The sequence below is a fragment of the Simochromis diagramma genome, unplaced genomic scaffold (assembly GCF_900408965.1).
Source record: "Simochromis diagramma unplaced genomic scaffold, fSimDia1.1 OVJJ01000776.1, whole genome shotgun sequence".
Lineage (NCBI taxonomy): Eukaryota > Metazoa > Chordata > Actinopteri > Cichliformes > Cichlidae > Simochromis > Simochromis diagramma.
Genome location: NW_024387296.1, coordinates 500,823 through 525,887, shown reverse-complemented (window position 1 = coordinate 525,887; position 25,065 = coordinate 500,823). Strand labels below are relative to the sequence as shown.

Sequence of the window (25,065 nt, the reverse complement as noted above, 5' to 3'; positions counted from 1 at the left end):
GATTATTTACCTGCCGCATTAACGGGAGAGGACGTGCAAACGTTACTGCTGCTGCTGGGTTGAGATTCACGAGTCCGGAGCGGAATTAAAAACACGACATTCATTTAAGGTTATCACGTGTTTTGTGAGCAAATGCTCTTGCATATTCGTAGTGTTTCCTCCCTTAAATTAAGTATCTACTTTGCAAGTATTGCAAGTTGCCCTGTTGTCATCCGTTCTCGTAAACTTTTGAGCGTTTGAGCCGCTTACGCGCCGTGTTTCCTGCCAGGTAAATGACGCTCCGCAACGTGGTGACGTCATTCGGGGCGACTGGAATCGATAAGGGAATCGTTTGCAAAAATGGCAAACAATTCCAAGGAATTGAAACAGTGGGAACCGGTTCTCAACAAGAACCGGTTTTCGATACCCATCCCTAGTCACAGCACCCCTTTTATAACGTCGTACAAACTCAACAGTTCTTTGTCCAACCTGGGCTGTTGCTGAACAAAGAAGACTCCCACTATCTTTTCCCAGGCCCTTAATAAATGTTGGGTCTGTGTTTCCACATAACCCGCTAGTTTAGAGACTTATTCATCATGAAGAACACAAGACATAACAGAACAACCAACTCGCTAACGAGGGACGTTTTGGGTCAGAACCAGCTCTTGGAGCTCACGCTCCTCACCTGACTCCAAACCCAAATCCTTCAAAGGGCAGCTGTCCTCGTAGCCTTTTTATTGGCAAACTGTTACAATACACATCACAGCAAAAGCACCTCCCCTCGTAAGACCCCTCTTGGTTACAAAGACAAGGCACTATGGGTGTGTGTGTGTAAGCACCTGTATGCATGTGCAAGAACTTGTGTGTGTGTGTGAACTCCTGCTCACCAAAAGGGTCATAAAAGCAGAAAGCAACATCAACTTCACAAGGGATGTGTCTGTGATAACTGATGTTCAGTTATGCAATATGCAACTGAATTAAACTGAACTCTGAGGGTCCACTGAGCCTATCGCGTCTGATTAATTCTGAGGCTGTTGCCCATTTCTCTGCGGCCTTTGCTAACTCTGTCTGTTACGATGACATCAGTAATGCACCTCTCTTGGTTGATGGCGTAGTCAACTCTTTTATTTCTACATGCTCTTCTGTTTTGGACACTATGGCTCCAGTAAAGACTAAACGCTGTAAAACCTCTCGCCAACTCTGGCTAAATGAATCCACCCTCGCTCTTAGACGTGAATGTCATCGAGCTGAGAGGAGATGGAAAAAAGATCAACTTCAGGTGTCCTTTGACATTCTGCATATGAGCCGGTCTAAATTTCAGAAGGCTGCCAAAATGGCAAAAACTTATTTTTTGTCGAACATCATTGCAACTAATAGTCACAATCCTCGAGTTCTGTTTAAAATCTTTAACTCAGTGGTTAATCCTTGCTCTGATGTTTCGATGGAAGTAAAAAATCAGAAGTAATCAGTAACTAATTACTGATTACTTCCCCCAAAAGTAATCCTATTACTTTACTGATTACTTATTTTCAAAAGTATTTAGTTACTTAGTTACTTTTTAAAACATGATTTACATCCTGAATAGGTAATAAAGCGATAGATCTTTCAGCCCAATTCTACTGTTTCTGCATAATCCATCATACAAAATGTAATCAAATGAAAAATTATCTATTTAAAACTATTTTTATTCGTTTTAATCTTTTAACTTTATGCATCAACATTCTCTGACTGGAAGAACATTTAAACTTATTTTTTGCACATTCCAGCACATAAAATAAAATATTGTATTTTATTGTTAGTTTACACTCACTCTTTCAAATAGATGCAAGTAAAACACAGCAGAAAATAAATAAAATCAAAGACTCGGTGGTCCTGTTGCTCTATTGTCACGTGTTTAGCAGGAGTGGGGCAGGCGGAGGTTTGCCCTGGTGCAGGTGTGTCGCAGAGGTCACGTCAGTGGAAGAATCTTTGTCTGTGAATTGCACTTTACAGTGGCTGCGTACTGCCCATCTCTCCTGATGAATAACAGCTGATTTGAAAAGATATGTGGAAGACAATGTTTGGACTCCAGTGTTTTGGAATACTTTGCAATTCGCGGTCACAAATCAGATATTCCTTGGGGGGGTGTTCCTCCTATAATTATTTTACTTGTACATCCCTTGTGTGGGGATATGTGGCATTAGGGGCAGAGATGTAGGTTAGTAGAGGAAGCTACACAGTTTTACAACTGTGTGGTTGTTGGTTCTGATGGTCATGTCATGTGTTTTTTTCACTCTGTTTTTATTGCTGCTTTTAAGATATAGATAATAAATAAAGTGTTAAAAGTACTGGCCATGGCGAACCAGAGTTGGAAATGACTTCAAATTCTCTCAATTGGCTTTTTGGTGGTTGGATTGCCACTGATGGTTTAATTATTGAGAGCAATGTTCCAGTTTACCCTCATGATGACAGTGTTGTCTTATTGTTAGGTCTATCGTTTCTTAGATAGAGTTAGATATAAAGTTGTTATGGATGTTTTTATCTGTGGTAAATTAAATTGAAAACTCTAATATCTATCCAATCATAACAATGATGCAAAAACAATGATCTAAATAATCTAAATAATCTAAATAATCCTAAAAAAGAAACAGAAATAAGCTGATTGACTGATGACAGAAAAACAATGACTACACAAAAATTACACAGCAGATTTGCACTGACTGATCAGAAATATTTAATATGGTGATGATAGACACAAGTTATATTCACAAGAAAAGGAAAGATGTCTGTGAAGGTTCTCAGTCATCCAGGTCATCGTAGTCAAAGGAGCTTGCAAAGAAAAGCGTCTGGACTTCTTTAAGTTACTTGAAGACGTTTCACCTCTCATCCGAGAAGCTTCTTCAGTTCTAAGGTCAAATGGTGGAGAGTCCCAGATATAAACCTAGTGGTTTGAAAAGGAAAGCTATCACTCAGCGACTGTGATAAACATAACTGTAGAGAATGGATGGATGGAAAACAACAATTACACTTGCAACAATGGTGGTCACCACAGATTGGTCAGGAAAAAAATAAATAAATAAAAGATTATTTCTAAAGTCACTGGAATTATGAAAACTGCTGGACAAATTTTCATGTATTACCATTTTTAATTTGTCTCTATGGTCACACGCAGTGCCGATCGTCCACCAGAGGGTGCTGCTGAACCTGTAGCGTCACAGCTTCTCACAGCCGTCAGCACAAGTGTTAAAATCCAACTCTGTTCCTGCTTCCCTGTTTATCGATAGTTTGATGACCACAGACAGTTTCTTTTCTTCTATTCACTCACTACCAGGCCAGACAAAGGAAGTGAATATTTAATTCTTCCTCTCAGTCAGACTTTGTTCCTCCCCATTAATCTTTTGTTTTTTACATCATGTGTCCTGTTGTCTTTGAAGTCGTATTTCTGTCTCTGTAAGCGACTTAGTGGAATAAACAGGGAAAGAAGCGACCGCTGCACTCTGAGGGGTTGGAGGTATGAAATCTGTTTTTTCTCTATAAATCTGACATAAAGTTGACGGTAGCTGCTGATGTTATTTAGGGTTCAACATTTAATCATTTAGTTTCATCCTATAAAGCATAAGATCCCCATATTTGAGGTCTTTGTGTTTTTAGTTTCCACAGTTTGAAGTTTTTATAGTTAACACAATATTGCAGCTTGGAGAGAAATCTTAATAAAGAAGCTCCACAGAAAGACTGACCTTGCTGATTCAACACAAACAGGAAGAGAGATTTTTTTTTTTTATTGCATACCTGCTGATGCTACGCTGTGCTTCAAGCCTCAATAACAGCATAACAGAACTCACTTATGGTACTGCATTCATTCTATAAAACAATAACTGTCAGTGACTTTGAGCCGCAATATAAACACAACATTCAAGATAACAGTTAAAAGTAATGTAACCATAAACAATCAAACAAGAACATCTAAACAGCAGCACATGTCCCAAGGCATGATGGGAGAGAACTAGCTGCTCCCCCAACACGCCATTATATAAATTAACATGAAAAAAAAATAGTAAAAAAAAACAGTTGAACTTTAGTGAATTTCACTAGATTAAATGCAGTTAGTTACTGATGAGTGTTACTTTGTACGGAACACTAAATCCACAAAGTTATTAAAATATAAATAAAAAAAGAGAAGAATACAGATGCTTTTCAGTTGAATTTGATGTTTCAAACTGTTTGAATTGATGAGGCAGACTGAGCTGACCACAGCTATGTTCACAGCTAGCTCTAATAAGAAGCTTCGATGTGAAATCACTTCACAGTCAGACCTTTCATGAACACAGAACAACAAGGAGAGAAAAGTCAGGTTTGTTGTCAGTGGTAATAAATGTACTTTACAGTACACACCACAGGTCATGTCATTGATTTACAGGGTCAATCTGTACCAATGACAAACATACACTACTTAACCAGTTTGACCAGGATGTTCACACACACACACACACACACACACACACACACACACACACACACACACACACACACACACACACACACACACACACGGACCTTTCTTTCTCTAACACAGAGCTGCTGAAGATCAGAGGATTAATTAAACGATTTAAAGAAATGCATGGATTGTACACAAAGTTAGATGATTCTGAGGAAGTCAGGTGGGAGAATGTCAGTGATTAATGAGTCAGACAGAAACGTTGTACAGATGAAGGTAAAACAGTATCGGATATAAACACTCTGTGTTTTAAGAAGCTTTTGTTAGAGATTCATTTATAAAGTATTTTTAGTTTTTTAGTTTGAGTAAACAATCAGCTTGATGTTTTACTTCTGCTTTCTATTTTTTCATTTAATGAATCATCTGAAATTATATGTCGTAACATTTGTTTATATGTAGTTTGTGTAATATTAACTATAAATTGTCCTCATTTGTTTTGCACCTAAACACCTTTTAGAGGAAATCCCAACCTTTTACTTTTATTGATTAGACTGAGCTGATCTAATATCATAAACTGAGTGGAGTGGGAAGTTGTCTCTGCACATCTACCTGATTTATTGCAACACTTCACTTCTTTATTACTTCTCTGTTTCTTTGTATATGTGGTAGCTGTTTGTCACATGTGTGTACTTAGATTTGGAGAAGATAGGAATGTTGCTAAGGTGTTGCTATGTGCACTGATGTCACACAGGTGAAGGGTGTGTTGTACCAAACAGGATGACACACGGATGTGTGGGTTAGTTTGATCTGTGGCTCTGTGGTACAGAGGCCACTTTATACGCAGACTTTAAACTTGTTACATTTTATTGTTTGATTTCTTAACTATTTTTTTTAACTATTTTTTTGTATTAGGTGGAATAAATCTTCAGTGTGTCCTTTTTTACATACTGAAAAAGCTGATACTGAACTCAGACTTTTGGGGTTTTTTTACCTTTCAGTGGATAATTTTAATTTTCCATCCTGATGATCAGAAGAGTGTTTGAGGGTTTCAGAGATCCTTCAGAACAACAGTAAGTGTTTAAAATGACGTCTTTCACTCTTTTAAGATAATCTGACAGGTTGATGAAGTCTGTGAGCTTCAGCGGATTAACAGATTGTTAATGTTAATCCATCTGAACCAGGATTAAAGCTTCACTTTACTGGTTACAGATGACTGTCATGTGGAGTTAGTGTGAAGCATCTGATTTACTGGTTTTTATTTTCTTTTTTTCTTTTAATTTTCTGGTTTCACCTGTGAAAACACATTATTAAAATTATTATTATTATTATTATTTAATCTGAAGATCCAAAAGATGTCAGACTTTATCTGACACAATATAAAGAAGAAAAAAGAGCAAATGTACTCAGTTACTCCACTGTACTCTGATTACAGTCATGTGACTTAAAGCAAGTGCTGCATCAGCTGCAGGTGGTGGACAAAGTTCTCCAGATCAGCTGTGGTTTGATGGAGGCTACAGCTAAATGCTGCCTCCTCCATAGTACTATATACATTTTTATTCAGTGACGTCATTTTGAAGTCCTTTGGCTGATGATGGTCTTTAGTATGTAGCTGATGGTTGATGATGAGAGAGGTGATGTTTGTGTTGTTCTGTGGAGATCATTCAAGAACTGAACCTGTTAAACACTCAGACCTGCTTTAGATTTCACCGCTTTAGTCATGACGCACATATTCATGGTCGTCCTACAGCGCAGCGTAACAGACGTCACTCTAATGCGACTTCCTTAAGAGATCGAAAGTGTGGCGTTTGAACGAGTGGCTGAAAAACAAATGTTTCAGCTTTATTTAAACCTTAAAGTTAACCTCATGTAGTCAGTTTTAAAACGTTAGTTTTGTTATTAACTGAAAATACCAACAGACTCAGACTCTTAGAACAAACTAAGAGTCAGATCAGCAGAAACAAGAACATGGAAATGTTTCCTGTAACTGCGTCGCTCTGCTCGACTTTGCTGATTCTCGGTGTCTTCGTGTTTGTCTCTGCAGGTGAGGTTTATAAACCAAACGGTGTTTCCCTCTGAGATAAAGAGGAACAAACATCAGTCTGGTTTACATGTTACTTCCCAAACATTGAGTTTCATATTGAATCATTTTGTCTGCTTGTGTGAAGACATCACGAGGTTTGGTGGTGTCTGTGTGCAGTTTCCAGCACAGAGACAAAGAAGTGTAATGTGTGTGTCAGTGTGACTGCTCAACTTCTATATAAGGCAAATAAGGGTATACTGCCAGAAAATATCCAAAAGCTCTTTACACATAAAGAAGGAGGTTACAATTTGAGGGGATGTAGTAACTTTAAAAGGCAGATAGTTAGAACTACCAGGAAAAGTTTGTGTGTGTCTGTGTGTGGAGTGAAACTTTGGAACAGACTGGATGTAGAGCTCAAGCAATGTCCAAATATTCATCTGTTTAAATCGAGGTACAAAAAATGTATATTGTCAAGGTACAAAGAGGAACCGAGTGTGTGATTGTTTATCCATGATAGTAAATGATAATATATTCATTGTATTATTTCTTTCTTTTTTCTTTGTTTATATATAGAATGATAACAACAAATACTTATATAAACAATTATTTTGTAGTGTTGAATTGGACACTGTTGATATTGTCTTACGCTGTTGTTATTACTGTTATCTCCATTATTAGGAAACAGTAAACCAGAATTAATTCTTAAAAGTAAAATTGATGAAGTTACAACTATACAACGGAAGCATACTTCATTGATATTTTCATAGCTAAAATATAAATAATATACGGAGAAGATGTAATGGTAATGTAATGACCATGATGGTGATGACTGTGATATTCAACGGTGGTAACAAAGACTGTATTATTGATGCTAAATATTTACACTACTGTATGTTGTAATTATGACAATGCGATAATTTTATAACCGTAATTGTATGTCACAAATATTTAAATGTACTGCGCAACTACAAAATTTAAAACTCAGATAAGATTGTAGGGGTGGGGGTTAAAAAGCTTGTCTTCATCCCACTCCTTTTCGAGCTAAACTTGTTTTTTTCTTTTTTTGTGTAATTGTACATTACAATAACTTTATTATTTGGTTGCTCGAATAAAAAGACATTCATTCATTCATTCATTCATTCATGTGTTGTAGTTTCAGGAGTCAGTATTCAGCTACAAAGCTTTTAGTTCAGTGTATACAAACAGCTGTAGCTCCATAAAGGCAGCATGCAGAGACTCACAGTGTCTTATAATGAGAGGCTGCTTTCTCTCACACATTATGTTCACTTATTGTCAGCACATGTGTTTCTATTGATCTGTGGTCAGTGAAACATCTGTGATTTTGATCTGGTTAGTTAGGTAACAAGGTTTGTCAATCAGTTTTAGCTGCATTGTGTTAATTTGCAGCTCTGACACTGGGCTCCTGTCAGTGCACATGAGACGGATGTAAAAAGGTCTGCAGAATCTGTAGAGAATGTTATTTATTGTTCAGCATGGCTGGTTTGGTGGTGAGTGAGTGATGGTCATGGAGATCATATCCACTGACGGATGCACAGACCTCTTTGCTGGTTTCTCATTTCTTTCTGTAAGTCTACTCTGTGATTGGCTGTTTGGTTAATTACTTTGACCTTTAACCTCTCTGCTCTGTGTCGTTTCCTCTTTCAGACCAAAAAATCATCACAGCTGAGTCTGGACAGAACGTCACTCTGACATGTCGAGCTCCAAACAACAGTATCATCATCGTTTTAGAGTGGAGCAGAGCTGACCTGGGAGATGAATATGTGCTATTTTACAGAAATAAGCAGTTTGACCCTGATGGTCAGCATCCATCTTTTAAGAACCGGGTGGATCTGCAGGACAGACAGATGAAGGATGGAGACGTGTCTTTGATTCTGAACAATGTGACGACTAATGACAATGGAACGTATGAGTGTCGTGTCAAGACAGGAACAAACCATAGAAAGAGAGCTATTTTAAATGATAACCCCATCAGCATCGTCACACTGAGTGTTGTTGTTCCTCCAGGTGAGTGAGTAGAGTTGAGTGTGTGTGTGATCAGAGGTGAAGCTGCTTCCTGCTTGTTGATGTTTGTTTGTAAAGATGTTGTTGATGAGACTTTGTAGAAAGCAGCTGGTCTGAGTGATGTGATCAGAGTGCAGTAGATAATGTCTGACAGCAGTTTGAAGAGGAAATGGATTCTGTTCTGTTCTTCACTCATCACCTACCTGACAGCTGACACCTCACACCTGTTTCTCACCTGCAGGTCAGCCAGGAGGAGACAACAAAGATGAAGGTGGAGGGAAGGAGAATGGATCTGTTGGACTGAAAGTTGGTCTGTCAGTTTCTGCTGTGCTTCTTGTTGCTGCTGTTGTTGGTTTTTTAATCTACAGAAAACATAAACAGCAGACTCAGGGTCCATACTAGCTGCCTGAGTAATTGCAGCATATTTGAAATGTCTTTAGTTTTTATGATGATGTTTGGTAAGACAAGCATCATTATGGTAAAATGGAGGTAAACTGCCCAATATCCAATTTGTTTTTTAAAAAATTGCAGGTTGAGAACCAGGACCTGCTGATCTGTCAGCCTGAGACTGGCAGGGATTTATAAAAACAAACACATTCTTTAATATCACTTAGACTGTAAGTGATGACTTTGTTTGTTTTGTTTTTTTATTCAGTAGGTCAATAGCACAAGATGATATATATTATATGTTGAAAGTGTTAAAGCCTACACTCTTTTACTAAGTGTGTGAATATATTTGGCCTTCGGTATTTTGTAAATAATAATACTTAGCAGCAATAGTAGTAGAAAAGTACTGCACAGCATCTCCACCACTGTTTTTATATTTTGCTTGGAAATTTGGAATTAGTTGCAGACTTTTATTAAAACGTGCAAACGTGTGAATATACAGGGTTTATGCAAAAACGTTCTAACAAGCTGAGAGTCTATATTTCGTGTTATCAAAGCAAATTCTTGACTAATACTTTTCATCTGCATGTTTTCCTGGTATGATTTTACTGCACTGGCAATGTTTTGGGGATCATTGTCATGCTGAAAAATGTATCTGCTGCCTATCAGACCCTTTCTAGATGGTATTACACGGGGATCAAAATCTATTGATACCAAGGCTGGACTGGGACAAAAAATCGGCCCGGGCATTTTGACTAGAGACCGGCCCACCAGGATAAAGATTGAAAATGTGACGTCATTCAGGGGTAAAACCGCAAAGGATTCTGGGAACTTGTGGCAAGAGGTACTAGCGCGCGCAGGCTTTCAATTGAACTCAGTTACACAGCGATAAAAAGAAACACATACAATGTCAAGAAGCTGTTGTATTATTAACTGCAATAGCCGGTCGCATGACAGCCACGGGAAGCCGACGGGTAAAGAGATCGTTTTTTTTTTTATCGGATTACGTCGTTGAAGAGAAATTTTTTAAGCCATGTTTCCGAAGTAACAAAGAGGCGACGGATGGTCTGGATATACCAAATATAACGTCCCAGAACACTCCAGCTCACATGTTAGTCTGCTCCAAGCATTCCCACAAAGGTCAGAGTTTTGTTGTAGTTAATGCGTCATTTTTCTTAACATAATTGGTGATATAGGTTACAAGCAAGTCTGGCGCTGAACAGAAATTGTCGCGCTATGCTCCTTTGTTTATTGTGCATAAATAGTGAATTGTCCTGACACAATATTGCGTTTCACTTCTGTTATTATGGTACATTGACAAAAACATATACTTTTATTCACAGGATAAAACAGTTGTTTTGTATCACTAATTGTCCAGTACGATTACAGCATACAATATTATTGTCACTGCTATATTTCTGTGATGAACCAGAAATTATTTCCACTACTAATTAATTACCGTTGAGCTCAAAGGTCCTATTAATAAACGGTTAACGAATGTGTATTTATGAAGACGATTTGTGAGACTGGTAAACTTACCTTTGTTCGTACGATGGTCTTTCGTTCTACACGGTGCATTTCAAGGTCCTGCACCCATCCGTCGGTAAACTGTACCTGGGCTTGGTGCAGTGACCTGAAGTTACTAAACTTCATGAGTGTATGCACTCACTCCAAGAAGCGTATAATTATAAATCTGAGCGTGGTGAAAGTTGGGCAGCACGCTGACGTATTTTGTCCACTCTGTGTGCTCGTAAGGGTCTGACCCTTTCACTCCTTTGATTTTTTCCTCGTATCTTTTCTTTGTCTTTTCGTCGAGTCTGTCTTTGTATGGACCGGCATTGTTCTCCTTTTGTTTTGTACATTCCTTTTTTGTGCGGCAAAGAAAAAACAAGAAGGTATTTTGGAACCGGAGAATGAACATTTTGCGGTGCTGCAAATGCTTGCATTTGATGCGGTACTTGGATTGTTTTTGCCACAAGTTCCCGGCATGCAATGCGCGAAAATCACGTGATAGCTAAACAAAGGGGCGGGTGCATCCGGCCTCCTCGGCTGTAATTGGTCCAGCCCAGAGTCGATCATGACCAATTGGCCAATCCAACACCTTTCATTATACATACCCTTCCTAAAAAAAAAACAAAAAAAAAAAACATCGGCCCATAAAAACAAAAAATCGCCAGCGGCCCACCGGGCAAATGCCCGGTATGCCCGATGGCCAGCCCAGCTATGATTGATACTTTTCTGTGTTCATAATTACATCACCTCTAACAAGTTCTCCAACACCACTGAAATGCAACTTCAAACCATGACAAAGCCTCGACTGCAGCCCTTAACGAGATGAGTTTTTAGCTGATACCTTATTTACAATCACATTGTTGTTGCATAATTAGTATTTTATGCACTGACAAAGTGTCATTATTCATAATTATTATATATTTAATTAAAGAAATTGATTAAATCTGCAATTTTGTGACTGGCTGCTGGTAACAAAGTGCCTGTTGTCTGTTATCCATAGGCACAGAACTGGTTCCTCCCTTGAGTAAGGATTGTTTTTGTTATATTATTTTTTTATGGTTGAATAATTCATCAGTCAATGTTAAGTGTCCTAAAGAACACAAACAAGATTCCCTGTGTAAACTGGACTCGACTGAAAGTTATTGGAAACCTTTCATAACAAACAAACCAATGCAGAGATCCACAGTCACAGATAATTACAGACACTCAACCAAGTACAGAAACACTGTGTCATAATCTGGCTGTTAATAATCTGCCTAATAATGTTCAGGATCAGTTTAGCAGCTATTACTGAGTAAGCTTTGTGGTAGATTTTATGAAACCAAAGAGAAATCTTCTCCAAGCAGCTACAGAGGGAGATCTGTCCTCTCTGATCTGTGAAGCCTTGACTTTTCCTTCCATTTACGAGACTTTGAAGTCTGTAACTTCTGTTTAAATATTGCTTGTTCATATATTGCGGTTTATTTATTTTTATTTCTGTTTGTTTATTTTTAATAAAACGTTGCAAACATTGGTACTAGTTTTAATGTTTATTGATTGTTTATGCTGCTGTGAAATATGTTCTGACCTGTTGAACTCATGTTGGCACATTTTATGAGCCGAAATTAGTCGAGGAACACAAACACACACACACACACACACACGCGCCCGTTCAGCTATCTTAGTGAGGACCTTCATTGACATAATGGTTTCCCTAGTCCCTTACCCTAACCATTAGGAATTTTTTTATTATATTTTTTTATATATACACACACTGCTCTTCCCGTTAACTCATAAGTTGAATATCTACACAGTAACTTAATACTAGGACCAGTCAATTAGAAATCACGTCTACAGTATATACCAAATAGGACCGTTGAGGGAAGGAGAAGAGGAGCAGAAAAAAGTTGATCGGGAGCTTTAAAGGAGAGTATGGATGGTGATGATCCAGCTAGGACTGTGCACCAAAATCTTTAACACAAGAGAACTAAATCAAACCCTCTTTATAACGTAATTGAAACACTGACTAAAAAAAACTCAATTTTGAGCCTCAAAAAGGAGGATTGAGAGGATCGCGAGTGTGTCCTCACAAGTGATTGTTGGTCCTCACAAGTATAGTAGAATGCAGATTTAAGTCTTCACAAAGATAGCTAGACAGGAACACACACGATCTGACAGGAATGCGAGATGATGAAAACTGATGACAGAGTGGAAATCTGCTTAGAAGCTGTGAATAAATTGAAGTGATGGTAAATGGTAAAATGGCCTGTTTTGGTATAGCGCTTTACTAGTCCTTAAGGACCCCAAAGCGCTTTACACAACCAGTCATCCACCCATTCACACACACATTCACACACTGGTGATAGTAAGCGACATTGTAGCCACAGCTGCCCTGGGGCGCACTGATAGAGGCGAGACACACTGACACACAAGACATGTGAGTTCACACTTCAACATGGTGGAAACAAAACAAGGCAACAATTGTTTGTTGAAGGGATGTTTTTTTTTACTTAGGTGTGACCTTTGATCTTATAGAGTGGTGTGATTGTTTGCCCCCCTTTCCTGATTACCTACCATTTTTCACACTTAAATGTTTCAGATCATCAAATTAAATATTTGACAAAAATAACACAGTTACAGTGCCGAATGTCTGAGGTACCTCATCGCGTTAAAATTAGCATGTTTGTAGTTTATAACTTGATTTTTTAAAGAATTTAGTCCCGACCTCTGTGTTTGAACCAATAGAAAGCTGGTGCTCAGAGGAAGAGGGCGGGCTTTACTTGGTGTCAGTGAGAGAAATGAAAAAAAGCTCAAATGAGTGAGAAGGACGATGAAGGAAACATCTGTGCTGTGTCTGCTCTGTAAGTAGAATCTCTGTGTTCGTTTGAATTCTTGTACTTTGACTGTCTGCTCTCCTGATAACTGATGATGGAGGAGAAGACATGAAAAACAAATCAGGCTGAATTCAAGTTCAAAACACCACGAGGACCAACTGCAGGTCTGAACTGACTCTTTATCTTTGCTCAGGAGTCGAGGAAACACAGCAGGCAGTGAAAAGCTGAACAGATTTCATCACAGTCGATCTCTTTGTGAGAGTTTTCATTCAATTATGTTATTTTCTTCTTCTTCTTTGTTCTTTGTTGCCACACAGAGAAGAGCAGCTACCTGAAGGCAACAATAGTCGTTGATCTTACATTTACTTCCTTACTATATATGACTCTGGATACTGTAGCTCCCGTGAAAAAGAAAGCCTCAAATTTAGAAGTACTTGACTCCCTCGTATAAATCTCAAATGTGCAACTTAAAACAGATAATGTGTGCGCTGGAGAGGAAGTGGTGTCTCACTAATTTGGAAGATTGTCATTTAGCCTGCAAAAGTAGTTTGCTGCTTTATTTACACACAAACAAACAAACAAGTCATCAATAAAGTTAAAACATCTTACTGCACATCTTGGTTATAGAAAGATTTAAAGAAAATAAGAACAACCAGAAATTTTATGACTGTAGTCAGGCTGACAAAAAGTCAGCGCTCTCTTGAGCAACCATTTCTTTGATACCATTTCTTTAATGTTATCTGGTAACTTCATGGAGTTGTTCAGGAATAAATGTACTATAGCTACTTTCAACACCACTGATATCTATTTAGACTATTTTTCTCCAAGTGATATTTTTGAGTTCAGTAATTTCAGTAATTACATCCTCCAAACCATCAATGCGTCTTTTAGAGCCCATTCCTACAAGACTGCTCAAGACTACATCTGACACCAAGAAGGTCTATAAGCTGACACCGATGGCCACAGTTGGTTTTATGTTTTAATTAAAATTTAGTCTTGTGTACCCAGTTTTTTTATGAGGAGAATGAAGAGTTGTTATCTTATTCCAATAAAACAATTACTCCAGAAATATTTGGATGTCGTGTGAAATGTTGCTAAGAAAGAATGTAACCATTAACAAAAAAAGTAATTATACAGAGGCCTCATAGAGGCACAGTTGTTGGTGCTGTTTGTGTGGAGTTGTTCGTTATGTTCACCTCAAATCAACCTGAGTGTCATTTCTCTTTAGTTCTGATCTCACTGCTGAGCTGCACAACAAACCAAGGTCAGTAACCTTCTTCTGTCACAGTTTAGACCTGATAAATGCTCACTGATATGACCTGATTGGGTTCATGTTTCAGAATTAAGTAAAACATGCTTATGTCAGACAAAAGCAACCAAGCAACAGTTGTTTTTTGGTTTTGTTTTTTCATTTTAACCCTCACAGCTCGTCTGACTGTGAGTCCCAGCAGCTCTCAGTTCTTTAAAGGAGACTTTGTGTCTCTGAGCTGTGAGGAGGACGACAGCTCTGCTGGATGGACTCTGAGGAGAAAGACAAGCAAAGGACAGAGGAGTCAATGTGGAACATATGGATGGGCAAAACCAGCTGGTTCCTCCTGCAACATCAGCTACAGCGCCACATGGGACAGTGGAGTTTACTGGTGTGAGTCCAGAGAGGGTCCCATCAGTAACATGGTTAACCTGACAGTCACTGGTAAGCTGAGTGTGTGGAGTTAGTGTTGATGAAGCTGTGTGTAAATGGATGAAATGCTGTAGTTTGTCTCTGTGTTGAGGTGGATCAGTGATCCTGCAGAGTCCTGTCCTCCCTGTGATGGAGCGAGATGACGTCACTCTGCTCTGTAAAACAAAGACCACTCCCTCCAACCTCCCAGCTGCTTTCTATAAAGATGGCTCCCTCATTGGGAATGAGTCAACAGGTCACATGACCATCCAGCATGTTTCCAGGTCTGATGAAGGCCTCTACAAGTGTGACATCAGCGGTCATGGAGAGTCTCCATCCAGCTGGATCACTGTCACAGGTGACACACTCACCTGTCTGTGTTTCTGCAGGTTCAACATTCACAATGTGACGACAACTTAATGACTGTGTTTGCTTTATTTTAGGGGAACACACCACCACACCTCCACCTACATCCACACCTCCAACTACATCCACCTCTCCTCCTGGTTCCTATCTTCTTCCTGCATTGTCATGTGTTGGATCAGTCTGTGTTGTGGTTCTACTGGTGTTACTGGTTCTGCTGGTGAGACGATGTGTTCACAGGAAACCTGAAGGTGAGAGTTAGAAAACTGCATTTCAGATGTGTGGTTATGATAATCTACATATGTTACCATTTATACATTTATATTTATATACACACTCCTATTTATTATTATTATTATATTTTTTTTTTCTCCATTACAATTTATCCGTACTCACATTTCTACAAATTACACATGTAGGGGAGGCCGGGGATAGTTGTAAAGTGGGTCAGTTGTAAGTAGAGATGGACCGATCCGATATTACGTATCGGTATCAGTCCGATAGGGACCTAAATTGCTGGATCGGATATCGGAGAGAAATAAAAAATGTATTCCGATCCATTAAATATCAAAAATGACATCTGGATTTTACATGTGTGGTTTGGTTTTAGGGAATGATCTACGCAGTTATTAAATTTGTTTTGTATTTATACTTCAAGTCTCTGCAAGTAACTTTGTTTCTGTCACGGTCTGGCTGGCAGACCGTGGGGATGTGTGGGGAAGGAGGACCCAGGCGCGGTGCTCTATGTATAAACAGTGTGTTTATTTACAGTGTGCAACAAAGTAACAATAAATCCCCGTGTTTTCCCAGACTCCCGTGTTGTGTCTCTCCGTGAATAGTCTGTGTTTTCTGTGCTCTCCGCTCCCGTGTCAGCACCCCCCCGGTGCTCGCTGCTCTCGTGTCTTCCACGCTGCTCCTGCGGGAAACATAAGACGCAGCCGTCAGGACACACACACACACACACACACACACACACACACACACACACACACACACACACACACACACACACACACACACACACACACACACACACACACTGACTTAATAACAGGACGACTAACATGGAGTCTCATGCAATGATCCCGCGTCGGTGGGAGCTCCAAGACTCTCTTAAGTAGCTCCCCCGACGAGGCCTGATCAGCAGCAGGTGTGTGGCTTCGGGTGTGGCCAGTCCCCTTGCAGGGCCACACCCTCCAGGCCTGACGCCGCCTATAAACAAGTGCTCAGCCACCCACACACACACATATACACAAGCACAGGGAAGGGGGAGCAACACCAAAATACACAACAATAATAATATAATACATAACTGCTCAGGGACCTTGGGCCACTCAGTCCCAGGACCCTGACAGTTTTCACATTACAAATTTAGAATTTCTTTCACCGTTTATTTCGATTAAAGGTTCAAATAGAGAATTTGTATTCAGTTCTTTTGCTGTTAGATTTGGATCATTTGAAAGAGGTAAAGCTGCAGGAGAGGACATCCTAGAAGACATCATATACAGCAATGTTAAGATGTCACAACAACAACAGCAACAGATAAACAAAGCAGAGGCAATAGTGTGTTTATGGGTTTGTTTGTTTTTTGTTTAGATGAACTGATTAAACTGTGTGTATAAAATTAAATACTAACCTGCAAACAAAATTTAAAAAAGTAGAATTCCACTTGAAGTCCTGAAATGGAGATTTTGTACAGTAAAGTTATGTCTCCCTGTATTCATATAGAAAGCAACTTCAAAATAACTTAATGTAACACATTTCTGCTGAGTGGTTCAACCTGCTTGTGTTAGAGTGTGGTGAACAAGGACCGAAAATGCAAACACAGAAAGTCAAGGGGAGTTGAGCAAAAGGCGAGCCTTTTATTGAACTGATGAGTTGGCAAAACAGAAATGGGAAAGTCAAAAGAACAAAGTAATTAAAACTCAATGTGCCTAGGAGACACTGGGAGATGTAAAAGAATGACCATAACAGTGTGATATGGCAACAACAAGCAGGAAGAGAGCAAAATAAATAGAAGGCAGGAAAATCAGGACACAGAGGAAACACCTGGGAAAAAAATTGAGACACAGGTGAACAGAATCTAACGGCACACATGAGACAAAAGATTTAGCAAATAAAACTGGAAACTGATACTAAAACCTATGAACTGGACACAAACCAATGGTATACAAACATGGACTTGGAGAGAGTGGACAGAAAGGGAACTACAGTCAACTACCTGTGAACAGCTGAAATCCATGAATACTTGAGACCTTAAATTCTCTGATAACCAGTGTTGGGACTAACGCGTTATTAAGTAACGCGTTACAGTAACTACGTTATTATTGTGGTAACGAGCACGGTAACTAGTTATTATGCCAAAATCAGGAACGCGTTAGTCGTTACTGGGATTTAGATAGGCTCGTTACTCGTTACTTCGTGTGGTGGCTATCGCGGAGCTTCCACAGATTCAGTAACATTAGCAAGTGGTGGAAGCCAGCAGGTGGATGAAGGAAAAGGGACGCAGAAGGAAAAGAGACCCGAGGCGGCCGCTGGTCCAAGTGTGAACTGAACCCAGATAGACCTGCAGTCTGGGTCAGATATAAACCAAGTTTAGGTGGAGTTTATTTTCGTTATGCTGACTTTTTCCGTACTGCATGCTAGCTAGCATGTTGCTCCGTGGTCCCGCCGTGCCGCCTCCCGGGTTTCGGCACCAATGTGGCGTGAATAAGGCACGGCGGGACCACGGAGCAACGTTCAGAGCCAACTTTATTTTATTCTCATCACACCACACCCACACCAACCCCCGAGTCCCCGTGTTTTAACACGGCGGGGGTGATTGCGGATGCCGTGCAGGTGCGTCCGCACGGCACCGCAGACCACGCCCCCGCCACAATATAGTTTTTTTTATTTTTACTTTTTTATTTTTATCTCATTTTTTTATTGGGCAAAGAAAAGTTTGTGTATTGACTGTTGTTCTGTGTGGTGGATTGTGTACTTGTGGTCTGTGGTTAACTGAAGCTAACAGCTCTGCAGTCATACAGCATCCTGTATGAGATTTAAAAAAAAGTTGAACAAAAAGGTGTCACGTCACCTTAGATGGTGTGATATTTAGGTGTTGACTTTAAAAACAGAACAAGAAATTATTAATAACTGGATGAAGTTAAATTACTTAAATTGTTAATATTTTTAGTTTTTATGGCCTCACATGATGACCACACACATCCATTCTATCGATGAGCAGTGAGGTTGTAAACATAACTTTTAATCTGCCTGCACTGATGTCCTGTGTGTGTTTTACTGTATAGAGACTGATCCAACTAATTTGTCTACTCAGCAGTGAGAACTGAAGACGTCAGTTATGGACAAATCATCATCAACGACAAGAAAAAACAGATCAAAGCCGAGAGGTAAGCTGCTCTTCTTTGTCTCCATCATGATTCCCCTCTTGGACAGAAGTTGAGGGTTTAAGTTAGGTTGTAGGATAACACGAAAATGCTAATGCAGTGATGGTCAGTAGCTCTAATAAACAAACAAACAAACAAAAAAATCACAGAAGGTTAAAAATGTGTGAACTAGCATGAAAGCAATCCTGTTGGACTTGGAGGTCTATAAGTTTAAAAATGATAAAAATGAATTAGCCATCCAGCTAAATGAATGAATTAACAGTTACTTCATAGAATTTAAAGCATCCTGTGATGACAAACTAAATGTAAACAATGTATTCACACCTTCCACACCCTTCATTCACATGGAAAAGTTCAATTTTCCATTGCCAGGATTCATTCATGGACAGGAAAGCTAGTTTTCACATGTAAACAAGTCATTCAGTATTTGTGTCTTGTGCACCTCTTATGTTATTCTTGTCAGAAACACTTTAAAATGTTTTTTTTTATTGCTGTGCTGGTCTGACAAAAGTAAAGAAACAGAGTTGATACAATGCAGCTTATAAAAAACTTGACTAAAGCACCCAACCTATCTCTATCCAAAGTCAAGACCAGGAAGAAGCGCTGACATGGCTCTCTGCAGCTTCCACTTGATATATGCCAATGCCATACGATGATATAAGACTGTTTTCTTAGTGCCACATTTGGTTTTAACTTAAAGGCGTTCACGCAGGTCCACCTTAAATGGATCAGATGTGAGGTTGGTTGTAACTTTTGGCGATGCCATAACTCAACATGTGAGCAAAATGCCCAGATGTGTCTGCTGTCTTGCTTAGGCACAAGCATAAGTTGTTAGCAGGGTGAACATTGTTAGAATTAAATTAATTAAATGTCTGAAGAAAGAGACTGAAGAGACCAAATGTCCTTTAACAAGTTCTGTATGTTTAACCACAGCAGTTATTTCCTGTTGTTGATTCTAGCCTAATGCTGAAGGGACTTCTCACCACTGTGAGTTCTGGTTTGGTCATGGGAGTGTTCATGCTGTGAGAACTTGTTTGTTTGGTGCTCTGTGGTGAAGTGTGTCAGACTGCACTGAGATGAAGGTGTAATCTCTGTGGTTGTGCACCTTCGTCTTCACTCAAACAGCTACAAGTTCAATGCAATTAATTATAGTTTCTCAGCAGAGGTGTAAAGAAGAAAAAAACTGTGAAAACCTGCTGTTAGTTGCAGAAGATCTAACTTAATCTCTTCTTAATTAAAATAAAAAAAAATATTATCAGAACTAAACTATAATTTGTGTGTGTTTTTCCTTCAGAGCGTGATCCAGCTGTAATCTACTCAGCAGTGAGAACTGAAGAACTCAGTTATGGGCAAATAGCTGTTACACCAAAGAGGAAAAGAGGTACAGCTGCTCTTTATATTCAACTTTGGGCAGAGACAAGTGTTTCTTGTCCGCATGCTAAGCTAAGCTAACCACATCATTTCTCAAGCTTAGGACATCAAACACTTTTATCGTCATCAAAATGTAAATAAAGTCAAACTTTATTGTCATTTCTGCCATACACAGTACACTACACAGAGTCGAGACAACGAGGTTCCAGTTACATTCAGTGCAAAAGATCAAACAATAACAACAAAAAACAAAGCAAGAACAAGAATAAATATATAGACTGGGGTAAGGGGAGCTTATACACTTAGAGGTAAAGGGTCAATAATATTCTAAATATTTATTTGATTCTCTGTTAAATTTGTAATTTTGCTTATTTACAAAGAAATGTTTTTTTATGTTTTCATTTTAATGGAGAAAGACAAAATATTAACCAAATAAATAAATAAAAGACACATTAATTAAAGTTATAAATTGATATCATTGAGGGAATAAGTATTAGACCCCAATTAAAACTTGATTTAGTACTAAAGGGGTGGCCAACTCCAGGCCTCTAGGGCCGGTGTCCTGCAGGTTTTAGATATCATTAGCAGGCCTCTGGAGAACTTCAAGAAATGTTGAGGAGGTAATTTAGCCAGGCAGCACGGTGTTCTCCCCGTGTTTGCGTGGGTTCTCCCCAGGTACTCAGGCTTCCTCCCACAGTCCAAAGACATACGGTAGTGGGGATAGGTTAATTGGTCTATCTAAATTGCCCATTGGTGTGAATGTGAGTGCGAATGGTTGTCTGTGTCTCTATGCAAGCCCTGCAACAGACTGGCGACCTGTCCAGGGTGTACCCCACCTCTCGCCCTATGACAGCTATGACAGGGATAGGCTCCAGCGCCTCCCACGACCCTGGAAAGGATAATCGGAAGTAGATGGATGGATGGTAATTTAGCCAATTGAATCAGCGGTGTTGGATCAAGGACACCTCTAAAACCTGCAGGACACAGGCCCTGTAGGCCTGGAGTTGGCCATGACTCTAGTACTTGGTGGAGAAGTCCTTGTTGGCAAGGACAATACTAAGACATTTCTTGTAGTTGGTCACCACATTTCAGGAGGGATTTTGGCCCACTCATCTTTACTGAAACTCTCGCTTGGCTTCACCTCAAACCTCAATAGATATTTTGTAGGACTGAGGTCAGGAGACTGGCTCAGCTTTAATGTGCTTCCTCTTTGTTTCCCTTGTTGAATGTTTTGGGTCATTGGCATACTACCAGACCCATCCATGACCCACCATAACCCCTAACCCTAACCCTCTTCCAAGTTTTTTTCTGTACATGGTACCATCTATCCTTGATGAGGTGAAGTTGTCCTGTATACTTAGCAGAAACACAGGCAAAAATCCCAATGCTACCACCTCCATAGTTAACTGTGTGATGGTGTTCTTTGGACATACTCAACATTTTTCTTCCTCCAAACAGTGGATCGAGTTAACGCTGTTGAGCTTCCAAATTAATTTAGGTTTCATCTGACTGCAGCTCTTTCTCCCAAGCCTTCTTTGAATCATGTCAGTGTTCACTGGTAAAACTTAAGACAGCCTGTAGATAAGACTTTTTGAACAGGGGAACCTTGTGGGTGCTGAAAAGGTTGACAAATTATGACATAGCATGTTACCAATGTTGTTCTTGGTGACTGTGGTACCAACTGCCTTCACATCATTAACAAGCTACTCCTGTGTGGGCTGATCCACCATCTTTTCTTCATGATCATATTTACCCCATGAAGCAAGATTGTGCATGGACCTCCAAACAGAGGGCGATTGATGTTCCTTATATTTAACTTTGAGTTTTGCAAAGCTTCTCTGGAAATAAGCAGAAGTGTTTTATGTTAAATATGGAGATTGTGTATCTATTATCCTGTCCTGTTGAGTGGAAGCAGACAGTTTCCTATTCAGTTGTGGCATAAATTATAGCCAAACAAACCAATAGCAATGGTTCTCAATCCATATACTTCCTTCAGAGCATTGGCTGTAGCAAGCCCCGTGCACTATGCCAGCGGTCCCCAACCCCCGGGCCTCGGACCGGTACCGGTCCGTGAGTCGTTTGGTACCGGGCCGCGAGAGTTGAGGCTCAGGTGTGAAACGTATAGTTTTCAGGGCTTTTAATCGGTTTTCAGCGTTATTTTGTTATCGTTTTTATCGTTAACTCGGTTTTCCTGGGTCTTTTCACGTGTGTTATGAATAAATTTTTTCGGTACCGGTACTAGTTTTATTTTGTTGTATTTATCCGCGACACCTTAAAGGCCAGTCCATGAAAATATTGTCGGGCATAAACCGGTCCGTGGCGCAAAAAGGGTTGGGGACCGCTGCACTATGCAATACTAACTACTGCATTTCCACATTATGACAATTTAACACACACTAACTGCCTGCAATAAATCTGCTGATGTTGCTGTGTCTGGATGTTCTTTTAAATCTATCTGCAGCTTCTGTCTCAGTAGAAGCTTTTTTTGGTCACCATAGATACTGTCTCATCATATGAAGCTCACAGTACCTGTGGTGTACCACAAAGTTCAATTTTAAAACAATTTACTGGGTCAAAATTTACACACCCACGCCTCACTTCACTGTACTACTGCTCACCTTTACTCTCTGAAACCTCACTGCTCTCTCACCCAGTGAACATGTCACATAGACAGAGAGAGAGAGAGAGAGAGATGCTTATTTGCCAGTAGAGGAAAACATTCTTACTAATTAGAAAAATGTTATGTTATTTAGTTTTGTCACACGGGGATCTTCTCCCAGTTGTCAATAGAAGAGGTGAGGTATACCTTTGAAATATATCCAGTCTATCACAGGCTGTTTTTTCTGAGTATGAAACGTGGCTAAATCTTGCAGCAAAATCACACGACAGCAAGTAAATATGTATCCAGCAAACAAATCCTAGTTTATGAAATCTCCACCCAGTAATGAACAGAATCAATATTATACAGTTCCTGGTTTTTAATATGTGTCAGTAAAGTCTGACTCGTTTGGATCTTCAGATTAAATAAAATAATAATAATAATTTAATAATGTGTTTTCACAGATGAAACCAGAAAATTAAAATAAAAAAAGAAAATAAAAACCAGTAAATCAAATACTTCACACTAACTCCACACGACAGTCATCTGTAACCAGTAACCAGTAAAGTGAAGTTTTAATCCTCGTTCAGCTGGATCAATATTAATAATCGGTTAATCGACTGAAGCTCACAGACTTCAGTCAACCTGTCAGATTATCTAAAGACTGAAAGACGTCATTTAAACACTTACTGTTGTTCTGAAGGATCTCTGAAACCCTCAAACACTCTTCTGATCATCAGGATGGAAAATTAAAATTATCCACGGAAAGGTAAAAAAACCCAAAAGTCTGAGTTCAGTATCAGCTTTTCAGTATGTAAAAAAGGACACACTGAAGATTATTCCACTAATACATTTAAAGCAAAAAAATAGTTAAGAAATCAAACAATAAAATGTAACAAGTTTAAGTCTGCGTATAAAGTGGCCTCGGTACCACAGAGCCACAGATCAAACAACCCACACATCCGTGTGTCATCCTGTTGGTACAACACAACCCTTCAACTGTGTGACATCAGTGCACATAGCAACACCTTAGCAACCACATTCCTGTCTTCTCCAATCTAAGTACACACATGTGACAAACAGCTACCACATATCAAAGAAACAGAGAAGTAATAAAGAAGTGAATGGTTGCATAAATCAGGTAGATGTGCAGAGACAACTCCCACTCCACTCAGTTTATGATATTAGATCAGCTCAGTCTAATCAATAAAAGTAAAAGGTTGGGATTTCCTCAAAAGGTGTTTAGGTGCAAAAAAATGAGGACAATTTATAGTTAATATTACACAAACTACATATAAACAATGTTACGACATAAATTCAGATGATTCATTAAATGAAAAATAGAAAGCAGAAGTAAAACATCAAGCTGATTGTTTACTCAACAAAAAACTAAAAATACTTTATAATGAATCTCTAACAAAAGCTCTTAAAACACAGTGTTTTATCCGATACTGTTTTACACTTCATCTGTACAAACGTTCTGGTCTGACTCATTAATCATGACATTCTCCCACCTGACTTCCTCAGAATCATCTAACTTTGTGAAAAAAAGTGATCAATCCATGCATTTCTTTAAACAAAGAAAAGAAAAGAGACGATTTGTGTTTGTGGTGATTAATTTAATCATTTAATTAATCCTCTGATCTTCAGCAGCTCTGTGTTAGAGAAAGAAAGGTCCATGTGTGTGTGTGTGTGTGTGTGTGTGCGCGCGTGTGTGCGTGTGTGTGTGTGTGTGTGTGTTGTGTGTGTGTGTGGTGTGTGTGTGTGGGAACATCCTGGCAAACTGGTTAAGTAGTGTAGTGTTGTCATTGGTACAGATTGACCCTGTAAATCATGACATGACCTGGTGGTGTGTGACTGTAAGTAAATTTTATTACCACGGACAACAAACCTGACTTTCTCCTTGTTTGTTCTGTGTTCATGAAAGGTCTGACTGTGAAGTGATTTCACATCGAAGCTTCTTATTAGAGCTAGCTGTGAACATAGCTGTGGTCAGCTCAGTCTGCCTCATCAATTCAAACAGTTTGAAACATCAAATTCAACTGAAAAGCACTGTATTCTTCTCTTTTTTATTATATTTTAATATAACTTTGTGGATTTAGTGTTCCGTACAAAGTAACACTCATCAGTAACTAACTGCATTTAATCTAGTGAAATTCACTAAAGTTCAATTTTTTTTTTACTATTTTTTTCATGTTAATTTATATAATGGCGTGTTGGGGGAGCAGCTAGTTCTCTCCCATCATGCCTTGGGACATGTGCTGCTGTTTAGAGTGCTTGTTGGATTGTTTAGGGTTACATTACTTTTAACTGTTATCTTGAATGTTGTGTTTATATTGCGGCTCAAAGTCACGGACATTTATTGTTTATAGAAGGAATGCAGTACCATAAGTGAGTTCTGTGTAGCCTGTTATTGAGGCTTGAAGCACAGCGTAGCATCAGCAGGTATGCAATAAAAAAAAAAAATCTCTCTTCCTGTTTGTGTTGAATCAGCAAGGTCAGTCTTTCTGTGGAGCTTCTTTATTAAGATTCTCTC

The 25,065-nt window shown here is 39.1% G+C and overlaps 1 long non-coding RNA gene across 1 annotated transcript; it reads left to right on the top strand.

Moving 5' to 3' along the window:
* The first annotated feature begins 15,118 nt into the window (after positions 1 to 15,118).
* LOC120716507 lies at positions 15,119 to 18,524 on the top strand. Its single transcript, XR_005691957.1, has 3 exons — positions 15,119 to 15,165; positions 15,251 to 15,421; positions 18,490 to 18,524. It is a non-coding gene; the product is annotated as an uncharacterized LOC120716507 (long non-coding RNA).
* Positions 18,525 to 25,065: the final 6,541 nt, after the last annotated feature.